The sequence below is a fragment of the Leguminivora glycinivorella genome, chromosome 16 (genome assembly GCF_023078275.1).
Source record: "Leguminivora glycinivorella isolate SPB_JAAS2020 chromosome 16, LegGlyc_1.1, whole genome shotgun sequence".
Taxonomy (NCBI): Eukaryota; Metazoa; Arthropoda; class Insecta; order Lepidoptera; family Tortricidae; genus Leguminivora; species Leguminivora glycinivorella.
The window spans coordinates 18907384-18920192 of record NC_062986.1 but is presented as its reverse complement, the minus strand read 5'-3'; positions in this window follow the sequence as shown (position 1 = coordinate 18920192).

The window sequence follows — 12809 nt, the reverse complement described above, 5'->3', positions numbered from 1 at the left end:
CGATAAGGTTTGATTTCGTACGCGTCGCATCGCCGTTGCGCGACCATCGCGCGACCGTCGCCCACGCAAGCTACGGCATAATATGTAGTCATACGTGATGACCTGCTACCCTCACCCCCCGGCGCTGCGCATATCACATCAATCAAATTAGTAAATTCGAATTACGACGTTAATTTCATCAGTTTTTTTTATTTTACCTGTTGAACATCTAATGGCGCTGACGCAGGATTATAACGTTAGTATTAACGTCATGACAGCGTGACGTTGCACGTTGCTGCAACGTGCCACGGCACGACGCCATGACGTGATGTTTTACGTTACACACCGTAGATTTGCACGTCACGACGTCGCAACGTTACACGACGCCGCAACGTTACCCGACGCCGCAACGTGCCACAGTACGTCGTCGTAACGTCTAATTGTGTGTAGGTCCTAAGAAAACCGGCCTACAGAAAACCAGGGCCACGGATTGTCGCGGCATTATTTATGTTGAGTTGAGGGTCCTATTCTGCTATGGAATGTTTTTTTTTTGCCTGCATGTCTCGTGTTTTATTTGTATTTTGAAATGGCGTTAAATAAATGTTTTCTATTCTATTCTAAGTATAACATCAACCCAATTGTGGTGACGAGGTAAGCCCCGGTAGCCTAAGAATAAAATTTTACCACCCCTCCCTCCCGTGGTGGTGGTAGAAGTCGACTGTGGAATATGGGTTCAATAGTGGTGTGGGCGATGAGCTAGCCACCTGTCACTGCAATTTCGTTTTCTTTCAACCCCGTAATTGCTAAAAGCGGCACCGTAACAGAGCAGTCATGTGGCCTACCCCTTTAGGGAATACAATTGTGAGCTTATGTATGTATGAGTCACTTTTACTCTTTCAGTATGAAAAGATACTACATTATCACGTAGATAACATTGAATTTACGAACAAAACGTTCACCTACAATTGATAATTTCAAACTTTGTTGGAAAGTTCACGGAACTCCAAATCTCATGAAATTAAAACATAAATCCTTCAGTACTCAGTAACCGCCGAGAGATTAAGATGAAAGTAGACGAGCGTGAAATCGCTTCTCCATACAAACTTTGTTATCATTTTCCTCTATAAATATTAAGGTTAAAAATATTTTGATAACTCGATATTTAGTTAGAGACCCAGGTGAGTTGTGACAGAGGCGAGTTGTGACAACGTCAATTTTTGGTATCTTATTAACTATCAGGAAGTTTGCAATTGCGCGCGTTTGCTTAAACTAAAAAAAACCTGCACTGGGACCTAAGACTAGGCTAGATCGATTTTTCATTCAGAAAACCAATTTAACACGAAACCACATAACATAATGAAATCGTTAGAGCTGTTTCCGTGATCGCCGATATATAAAGATAAACAAGAATTTCTCGTTTCAAGGTATTACATTATCTAAGTATAATACTAGTATCTATTTCTCGTTCCTAATTTTAACTATACATAATCAAATTGGAGTGAATAGTTTCACGTAGCGACACCTAGGGAGTATCAGTGTTACTACGTGGTATATATTTTTGTACTTTGATGATTTTATTTTTCTAATAAATAAAATAATATGTTCTAGTTAAATTAACAATATGTAATTCCTATATATTCAGTCTATTTTATAGTTACTGCATAAAGGTTTTGTTCATCTAGCTTATTCAGATCTTTTTAGCTAGTTACCTCTATGATGGTGGGGAATTTTAATTTTTGAATATTGGAAGAACAAAAGAAGGGGAGAAAAAATAATGGAAAACTGTGGACGTGGAAAAGCGTTTGTTATAAGAAATTTTATTTTTATTTTTTTGTGAGTATCAGTGTTACTACGTGACAATAGGCTATTACTTAACCATCAGGCCTCATTTCTCATCAAGCGTGACTAGAATCAATCGCTTTCAGTTCGTATCTATTTTCATAATATTATAAAATTGAAAAAGTCAAACGTTAATATTAAAATAATATAATATGTACTTGTAAAAAATATTCTACGATGAAAATATCCATAGAGGAAAATGGGAGCTCTGTTTGTACGGAGAAGTCTCTTTTCCGTCTTAATCCGAAAGCCGCACAAAATAATTAAGAACGCCAACGCTTGAGGTATTAAACAGCAAGTTTTTCTACCGACTGACTACTTTAATGTTCTTGCGTTTGGCTTGTTAGTACTTGTCGGTCATTCTGGTATGTGGGTATATCCTGCCTGCTGAGCACTGGTACTGGGTTCGAATCTTGTCGAGTACAACTTATTAGTGAAAACTCATGTTACTCATGTCGATCGATAGCGTAAATGATAGTCATTGTACGGAGATAGTGATTAGGATCACTATACGGACATTCTCACACAGATTGTCTGAGTTCCACGGTAAGCTCAAGGCTTGGGTTACGGGTACTCAGACAGCGATTTATATAATATACAAATTCTTGTAATATACATAGAAAACATCCGTGTCTCAGGAACAAATATACATAATGTGCCTATGTAGTAAGTGAGGTCACAATCATAGCAGCCGCAGCGTCATATAGATAGATACTTTGTTAAGATCATTAAATTACCAATAAACCTTTGAAATATGAGCACACTTATTATATTATTTTATTTGAACTTTTTATTTTAAATATGTGCTGTATTATTTTCCTGTACAATAAAGTGTTTACTTACTTACTTACTTAGCACATACTATCATGAAATAGATGTCATGATAACTCCCATTAGTTGATAATTATGTAATTACCCTATTATATAAACCCTATGTGTCTTCGAATAAATAAACAGTATTAAACGGTAATTCCCTGAGTCTTGATTTGTCGTTACCTCCAGTATCACTAACCATTCACCTATTTATTAGTCCAGGTCCAACAGGTCGACGGGGATGAGATATTTTCCTACTAATTTGACATGTCTGGCGTCATATTAGTATGAAAATAGCTCACCCCTGTCATGATAACTCCCATTAGTTGATAATTATGTAATTACCCTATTATATAAACCCTATGTGTCTTCGAATAAATAAACAGTATTAAACGGTAATTCCCTGAGTCTTGATTTGTCGTTACCTCCAGTATCACTAACCATTCACCTATTTATTAGTCCAGGTCCAACAGGTCGACGGGGATGAGATATTTTCCTACTAATTTGACATGTCTGGCGTCATATTAGTACGAAAATAGCTCACCCCCGCCAACCTATGCTTCTTACCTTCAATCAAAACATGTGACATTTTCATTATAGAAAAACGTATCCTTAATGTAAAAAAATGTGAAAGAGATTAAATTCCATTATTGTTTAAAAATTAAAGTCCATTTGAATCTTTAAAGTCCACTTGATAGCAATTATAAGAGTACATTTTGCAGTTCCTCTCTTTGTTCAGTATTTAGTTTAAAGCAAGAATTCATTTCCCTCGTCACTAAGCGAGCTGGATTTCAAGAGGATTACGTGTCCTTTTATTCTTCCAATTCAAAGAAAATCCTACTTAATTTGATTTTCTTACAGTGTAGCAGTCAAAGACAATATAACTTTGTCAAAGTCAAATAAAGTCGAGAAAAAACGTGTATAGAACCATAAAGAAAGAGTTATGCTCGTTTAGATTTTTTAATTTGGTTCACGCCTTTGGTTGATGCTCGGTTAGAGGGTGCTAATATTAATATTTAAAATTTTACCCCCTGTATCCCGGTGCCCGTGTGGTGATGGGTTAAGAATTTCACCACCCCTTTTATTCCCGTGGATGTCGTAGAAATCGACTGTGAAGAGACTGGCAACCTGTCACTGCAATGTTTAAGTGTGACTGGAGAGAAACTCACCAAGAATCAAGAATTTCACCACCCCCTTTCTTCCCGTGGGTGTCGTAGAAGGCGGATGATATGGGTTAAATTTGTGGTGAAGGCGAGAGGCTGGCAACCTGTCACTGCAATGCCACAGTTTCGTTTTCTTTTAACCCCTTATTTGCCAAGAGTGTAAAATTGTAGTCTTTAAGTTGATAATATGTTGTTAGTGAGCGACCACTCGACCAGTTTATAGCCATACGATTAAATAAAAAAATGTCTTCCTGTCACAATTTCCTTTTCTTTCAATGGGATTCTAATGAAATTTTGCAACATGCCGCGTGGTCATATATCTCTGTCAGGCTTTAAACGTGTAAAACCAAATTACCCCTATCTCGCGGTAAGTGAAAAAATATGATTATTTACTTCACTCTTTTCTGCAGAAAATAATTATCTGATGACATAAAACAAAACACCACCTTAAAACTTTACTGAACAACTGCCCTCCTAACGTAAAGTGCAACAACTCGAGTTTTGGGTCAAATTGAGTTACATACATATTCGTGAAGAGCATAACGAGTTCTATAATCTCTTCTTTGACAGTTTTATCGTATATGTTACTTAAACATGTTTTTATTAATCATAACTGCAATATCTGAGGTACTAACTTGTTATTTACTAATAAAGAACGCTATAACTTTAGTTATATTTGAATTGGTAATACTATTAAGCAACATTACTAACAATAAGTGTAATAAGTATTGATATTCCATTTTTAATAAGTAGTTCATAAAATACCTTGCTATCTTTTACTTACAATAACTGAAATAAGTATAGTTATTACGATTATAGTTGGTAGGGTTTATAATTTATTTTAGCCCATTACTAGTTATAAACGCAATAACTATAGTTAGCGCTCTTATACTTAGTAGAATTCATGTTAAGTTAAGGTTACGACCAACCCCTAATCATAAACGCAATAAGTAAAGTTATTACACTTATGTTAAGGATTGTCGTAATAGTTTTGAAAACGTTACTTAATAATAATGCGATAAAACTTAGTTATCGCATTTATGCTTAGGAAGACAGGGCACAAACGGTATACCAATTCAAACATACTGCAATATGAATCCAAGTTATCGCGTTTACGCGTAGTAAAAGACCGCGCTGCGGGGTGAGGGGTAAGAGATTAGAAGTACCTAAGTTGACATTTTGTGCCGCGATTACCAATCAGTCGCGGGGCGCGGTCCCATAGAGCTGGTCGACTCGACTCTGTCCACGTGTTTCGCGACGAAATTTGCGCGGTAAGTTACGTGTTTATTTGGATTAACTTAGACTAAAATAAAATAAGGTGCATTATAAATTAATGTAACTTCAATATTTAGGTATGTTATTCCGTTACCAAATATTTAAGATACATTTACATGACGGCCATGTTCATAATCCACCTCTTTTGAGTTAATAGTATTGGTGTTTGTTTAACTTATTAAGCGTATACATTAAATAGTAAGTACTATAAAATCAAATATTACATATTTTTATAATACATTGCTATGTACAGGTATAATAGCAAACGAAACCGAAACGCGTCCTTTTTAGGGTTCCGTACCCAAAGGCTAAAGCTATTACTGAGACTCCGCTGTCTGTCGCAAGGCTATATCTCAAGATTCATGATAGCTAAACAGTTTAAAATTTCACAGACGACGCATTTCTATTGCCGCTATAACAAAAAATAAATAAAAATATAATATTTATAATATAAAAAGAAGCCCTTATTTTGTTTGTTTTCATTGCTTCAAAATTTCTTTGGTATAGAGTAAATGTTGTCCCGCTAGTAATAAAAGTTTCAAATTAACCTTGTGTTTTGTTTGTAGGTTTACTTCACAATGTCAAGAAAAGATAAAATTATGGCTTTGGCTATTTCAAATACAAAAAAATCAGAGTCTCTTATTCGTGTGAAGCCAGCTAATACTACCAAAAATAAAAACTCTTTAAGTAGTTCGGATGATAAACAAGCCGCTCGAAAAAGTCCAATCCTAACAGATCTTGATGAACTTTGGTCTCGCCCTCTGGATTTTAACAAATACCCAGCCATATTTGAAAATCAAAATGAATACTGCAATTCATTTGAAATAGTTCAAGATCTTGATCTATTATCTTTTACAAACAATACGTATGAAAACACTTTGCCATCTACTCGTCAATCTTTGATATGTTATGAAAACCTTCCAGACTCTGACGATGATAGATGTGACTCGACTGGTTTATATGACTCCGATGACAGCGTCAAAGATAAGGACTATAACCCTAAATCTCCAGATTACAACTCAGATTCGTCGAACAACATTAATGAAAAAGTACCAATTACTGTCACAGTTGATGCTGGCAAACATACTGACTCTGTAGAGACTGACTCGGTTTCATCATACGATTGCAATGAAACAAGACATGTTAGTATAATAGTTAATGCTGAGATACATGACGAGAGAGAGAGAAAAAACACGCGGAATGGTCACGAAATGAATAACAACAATAGATATTTTAAAACTAACCATAATGTGATAGAAACGGATGATATAATAGAATTAGAAAATGTTGATACTCAAAGTATACAGAATCAAATGGAGGATACTGATTTTGTGGAGTCTGCTATTGAAAAGGGCGATATCGAAACATCATCTAATGTACCAGAGTGTGAAAAAGGATTGACGAAATTGGGTTTGCCAAGGAAGAGGCGTAAGTTTGAAGAGTCACTTCATGAACGAAAAAGGCAAAAAAAGAAGCTGCAGATGAAAAACTGACATTAAAACCACCATGTACTGAGAAATGTCGTAAAAAATGTACAACAAAGTTTACAGAAGGTATGAGAAAACAAATACACGATAGATATATAAATTTATGTTGGGAATCGAGAGGACTATTTATAAAAGGCCACGTAGAGTCACGAAATGTAAGAACACGGACAAAACAGAACGATAAAAAAAAAGATCGAGCCGTGTCTCATTTCTACTATCTTTACACCGATAATCGTGAAAAAATTGAAGTATGTAGAGCATTTTTTCTGACGACGCTCGGCTACAATGCTCAAAATACCAGGCACATTTATACCGCACTCAGCAAAGAAATTGATGACCAGAAAGATAAAAGAGGAGGCTATGAACGCATAGACGTAATCAATAAGGACATTATTAAAGACCATGTTGCGAGTTTTAATCCAATGATATCCCATTACCGTCGTGAACATGCTCCCAAAAGGCTTTATCTGCCTAGTGATCTAAACATCACGTTGATGCATCAGTGTTTCATGAACATTAATCCTCAGATAACTGTATCATTGGAGACGTATCGTAAAGTTGTCAAGGATATGAACATCTCATTTGCTCATCTTGGCAATGAAGAGTGTGAAGATTGTGCTTTATTTAAATCACATCAAGGGTGTTCTGAAGTTGATTGTGAAATCTGCGCCGAAATAAGTGACTATGAAGTACACAAACTACGATACACGGAATCCCGACAAGAATACCAAAAAGATAAAGACCAAGCTTCTTCCGATGCACAGTGCATTTACTTTTCTGTGGATTTGCAGAAAGTGATACAGCTTCCCAGAATGGACCAGTTTAAGGCCGCCATCTTCTGTCCTCGTATAATAGCGTTTAACGAAAGCTTCGTTCCACTTGGCAGTAGTAGTACTAGTGGGCCACATGTACCATATGCTGTACTTTGGAATGAAACAGTCAGTGGACGACGCCAAGAAGACATAATATCCGCATATAGGTCGTTTCTCACACATCATCGTGATGTCGAACACTTTGTCTTGTGGGCTGATAACTGTTCCGCTCAGAACAAGAATTGGGCGCTAATGTGTTTCCTTGTAAACATAGTAAACAGCGATCTGGTGGCTGCAAATTCCATAATAATGAAGTTTTTCGAACCGGGGCATACATTCATGTCTGCAGATAATTTCCACCATCAAGTAGAAAAGGCTTTAAAACAAAAGGGGAAAGTGTATGACATGGATGACTTCGTAGATGCCGTCAAGATGTCCAATTCGAAAAAAATACTGTTAAAGTTATGCAGGTAACAGATTTTTTCAATTATGATGATTATTCTTCCCAGCACAAACTTAAAAACATGACACCAAGAGTATATCTACACAATATTATGGCAGTAAAGGCCGAAAGAGGGTCGTTTAACATCCAATATAAAGAAAGCCACTCAGAAAATGTTTGGAAAGAACTCGATTTTCTACAGGTAAAAATTAAAAAAACTAAATGCCTGCCAAACCCTTCGGTAAAAGTTGCACCACGAGGAATAGCAAAAGACCGACTACAAAACATTATAAAAAAATTGGTGCCTCTGATGCCTGAGACAAGGCGTCGTTTTTGGACGAACTTGCCAGAAACTATATAATAGTAGTAACTAAAATAGACTGATTTTATTAAAGACTGATCTCTTTAATGTACCTTAAGATCTCATTTAGTGCCTTATTAATTATATAGTTGTTGATTTGGGAAGTAAAATAACATATGGTTCCTATATTTATGTAAAATAACATATGGTTCCTATATTTATAAGTATGCTAATACGTTTAGAAGAAAAGTTTTGTTTTATATTTAAGTTAAATGTGATTTAAAAGAAAGACTAAGTATTGCAATTATATTTAACAAAAAGTCACTGTTGTCACTGCAATGCCACAGTTTCGGTTTCTTTTAACCCCTTAATTTGCCAAGAGTGGCCTTGAAGCTTTAGTAGTTTCATGTGCTCTGCCTACCCCTTTATGAGATACAGGCGTGATTGTATGTATGTATTTAACTAAAAAGTGATTTAGAAGATACTTTTGCTGTTATGTCTGTGAGACAAGTATTATTAATTAAGGTTAATTTAATAGGTAAACGTTAAACGTGATTTTGAAGTTTTGTATTTGCTAATTTTGCTAGAATTTTTATTGGATACTGTTATTGTGATTGAGATATGAAAACCAAATAAATATTTGTATGTACATGAATGTTTTTTTTTATAATCCTTTGTTTTATCTCAACATGTTATACTTATCAAAACTGCAATAAGTAACATAGTTATTGTGCTTAATTGAAGCGTAATGATACAAGGAACATACTATAATTCCTAAACAAAATCGTAATATCTTGATTTACTAACTATAAATGCAATAAGTAGACTACTTGTTGCAGTTATGGTTTGTAATAATATCATGCATGTATTGGACTATCCTAAGCATAAGTGAATTCATTCATTTTTTATTACATAAATAAATAAATAAATAATAATAAAGTATTAGCAAATAAGCTAAGTAATATTATCTACTTCATGGTCAAGGTTTCATGTCAATAGGATGCGTAGTAATGGAGATATCGTCAAAACAACTTTAAAAAATTTAACCGCGTTTTTCTCGAAAGTAGCTTGAACCTAGTTGTTGCACTTTGCGTTAGGAGGGCAGAGTCAATAGCAAACAAAAACAACCTTATTTAGTGTTCAAGAGTCAGAAAATTCGTCGTTTCCTCCAAATAAAAACAAGAACTTTTGAATTTTCCTTCCGAAATACCCCTTTTTTGTCCAACTCAAACCGGGCGGTTAATCTGCTTTGGAATTCTTCAGAACAATTCTTCATTGTTGATTGCTTCCTTTCCTTTGTTTTGTTAAAGACGGACGCATTAATCAAAACTGCGGTGAATATTCCGAATCCGGAACCAGATTTTTTAATTGACTTTCGGAAATGAAAAATGTAATCAACTCACTATTAAAATTAATTGTGAGAGACGATTAAACTAACAATAAATTCATTTTTGGCCACCGCTCAAAATGGATGTAGGGTTGGGTCCCGTGGTACTAAACAGCTCCTCCTCATAGATATGACCATTTGCCAACAAGTTCGGCGGAACAAGGGGGCCATCTCGTCCGCTCTCGTACGCCATGTCACGTACTTTTAGAAGCGGCGGCAGGGCCTAGGAGCAGCCAGGACGTTGTCATATTTAAAAACATGTTTTTTACTGGTGAATATGCCTCTAAAGTGCATAGAATTCATTAATTAGTCAATAACGTCTTGTACAAGAAAATATGTGTTAACTAAATACAGGACATTTCTTTCTTTGGATTGTTAAAATCTTGAATCATAACTAAAATATCGACATAAAGTCCTCCGAAACCTAAGAGAAGTCCTATATTTTGAAATGAAACAATAGATAATTAAATTGCTCATGAATTTGCAAATTCTGGAAGCTTTGCAAGACAATCAAACTATCCCGAAGTTAAAATTGGCCATTCAGTGAATAGATTTGGACAATAATTTGGGAAAGTTGCGAAATGACTTATCTCTAACAATTAATGTTACTTAAAACTTTGAATGTTTGATTTATTTCGCCGGGGTTCTTGTAATGTTGAATTAAATTGTTCGGATCATTTTTATGATTCGTTCATTTCATAAGGGCTAAAGAATTACCACTTTTTAAGCGACTTCAAAAAAAGGAGGAGGTTCTCAATTCGACTGATTTTTTTTTTCCAAATAGTTGAAGTGAAAATACCCAATGTCAAAAATTTAACCAATTGGTTCATACGATAAAAGGCAAACTAGCAGACAGATTCTGATGGTAAGCGATCACTGCCACCCATAAACACCCGAAACATTAATATAGGTAATACACGAATAATTAACCAATTTCCTCAAGATACGATATTCTGGATCGGTTGCGTTAGTGTCAAAATTGAGGAATCTAATATTTTACACATTCGATAAAAAATTTAAAAAAGTTACGATGAACGAAAAAAAAGAACCAGAAGAAGCTATCAGCTATTTAAACATTATTATTATTAGGAGCCTGTTGTGTCCCACTGCTGGGCAAAGGCCTCCCCCCTCTTTTTCCAATCTTCCCGATCTCGGGCAGTTTCGGGTCAGTTGTTAAGGAAGCAATCCAAGTCGTCCCGCCATCGCCGGCGGGGTCTGCCGGATCCTCGCGTTAGGCCGGGTTGCCACTCTGTGGCAATCTTAGCCCACAGCTCACTCGGCATGCGGCAGACGTGTCCAGCCCAGTCCCACTTTAGCTTGGCCGCTTTCCGAGCCACATCGACAATTTTTGTCTTGGAGCGCAGCGTAGTGTTCCGGATACGATCCATTAATTTTACGCCTAATATGCTGCGCTCCATAGCTCGCTGGCAAACCCCGAGTTTGGACCTCTGAGACGCTGTCAAAGACCAAGTTTGTGCACCGTAGGTGAGAATTGGAAGTATGCACATGTCCATGAGTCTCCGCTTGAGTGACAATGGGAGATCACCTTTCATCAGATGTTTCATGGACCAATAGCTCCTCCAGGCGTTTCCAGTCCGTCGTTCGACTTCCTTCTCTTGTCGTGCCTGGAAGGAAACTAGTTGGCCCAAGTAAATGTACTCCTGGACATGTGCAACAGATTCTCCGTTTATCTGAATCCTACACGGGGTGCTACAATTGGTTATTAGCTTGGTCTTCGACATATTCATCTCAAGTCCAACCTCGAGGCTCGCGTCGCATAGATCTTGTAGCATTGATTGTAGCTCGGAAGCAGTTGAGGAGAATAAAACGATGTCGTCAGCGAATCGAAGATTAGTTAGTCTTCTATCTCCGACGACAAGGCCCCTCCCTCCCCAACTTGGCACAAGCTTCCGGAAGACTTGTTCCAGTGTGCTGGTAAATAGTTTCGGCGACAACGGATCTCCTTGTTTGACTCCCTTTTGAATGTTGAAGGACGGACCGGTGGATTGTAGTTTGATGGCGGCTGTACTATTTTGATATATGGCGGTTAAAAGCTGGATATAACTAGGGTCTATCTCTTGACTACGCAAAGCTGTGAAAATGGAATCATGGTGAAGACTGTCAAACGCCTTGGAATAATCGACGAATGCAATGGAGACTGGAATATTGTCATCTCTCAATTATCTGGTTAAGCGCCTGTAAGTGGTCGGTGGTATGTAAACATACATTCATAAACTCTCGCCTGTATTCCCAAACGGCATAGGCAGATCACATGAAACTGCTCAAGTTCCAGTGCTAATTAAGGGATTGAAAGAAAACGAAATTGTGAGCTCATGTCTCTCTATTTCCCTTTTATGTACGCCATTTCCCGTATTTTTATCTTCATTAGTCTGACCATGCCAGAGGATATAAAATTATTTAGTCTGAAAATCATTAATAAAATGGCGGCCCTTCGTCAAGGGAGCTGATTTCCGTGTGATGCTTCCTTTTAAGTTCACAATCAGGACTTCGTAATTAATTTTATAAACGTTATCTAAAGAGAACCGGGCTGGCACAGATAAAACTAGCCTTTACACTTTGCATAGTATTTTTTTTAATAGTGTAAATATTCTGGCGTTAAATTCTGGCGTAGGCGAGAGGCTGTCAACCTGTCACTGCAATGTCACAGTTTCGTTTTCTTTCAACCCCTTATTTGCCAAGAGTAGCTTTAGTAGTTTCATGTGTTCTGCCTACCCCTTTATGGGATACAGGCGTGATTGTATGTATGTATGTATGTAAATATTCTGACGGTGCGGAATCGTAGTAATCGTAGAAGTGTGGTAAATTTTACGTGTTTTGGAATATGTTACTTTATAGCGGAAAATGTATGTAATTTCGTTCTAGTAAGTAAACCTTTGGGGACCTATATTGCCCTGTTTACTTTCTCCATACAAAAAGAAAATATTGGGGACACCTTACACAGATCAACTTAGCCCCAAACTAAGCAAAGCTTGTACTATGTGTGCTAAGCGACGATATACATACTTAAATAGATAAATACATACTTATATACATAGAAAACATCCATGACTCAGGAACAAATATCAGTGCTCATCACACAAATAAATGCCCTTACCGGGATTCGAACCCAGGACAATTAATATGATTTTTAGTGATGTTTACGCTGGATGACCCGCTTGGTTTTATCTTTGGTTGGTTTACCAAGGAATGTTGTAACTAGCCGAAAATGTACAAATTGTTTTTTTTAAATACCTAAAAGTACAGACAGTACAGACTATATTATACTCATAGGTATAATTCTCTAAAACTCA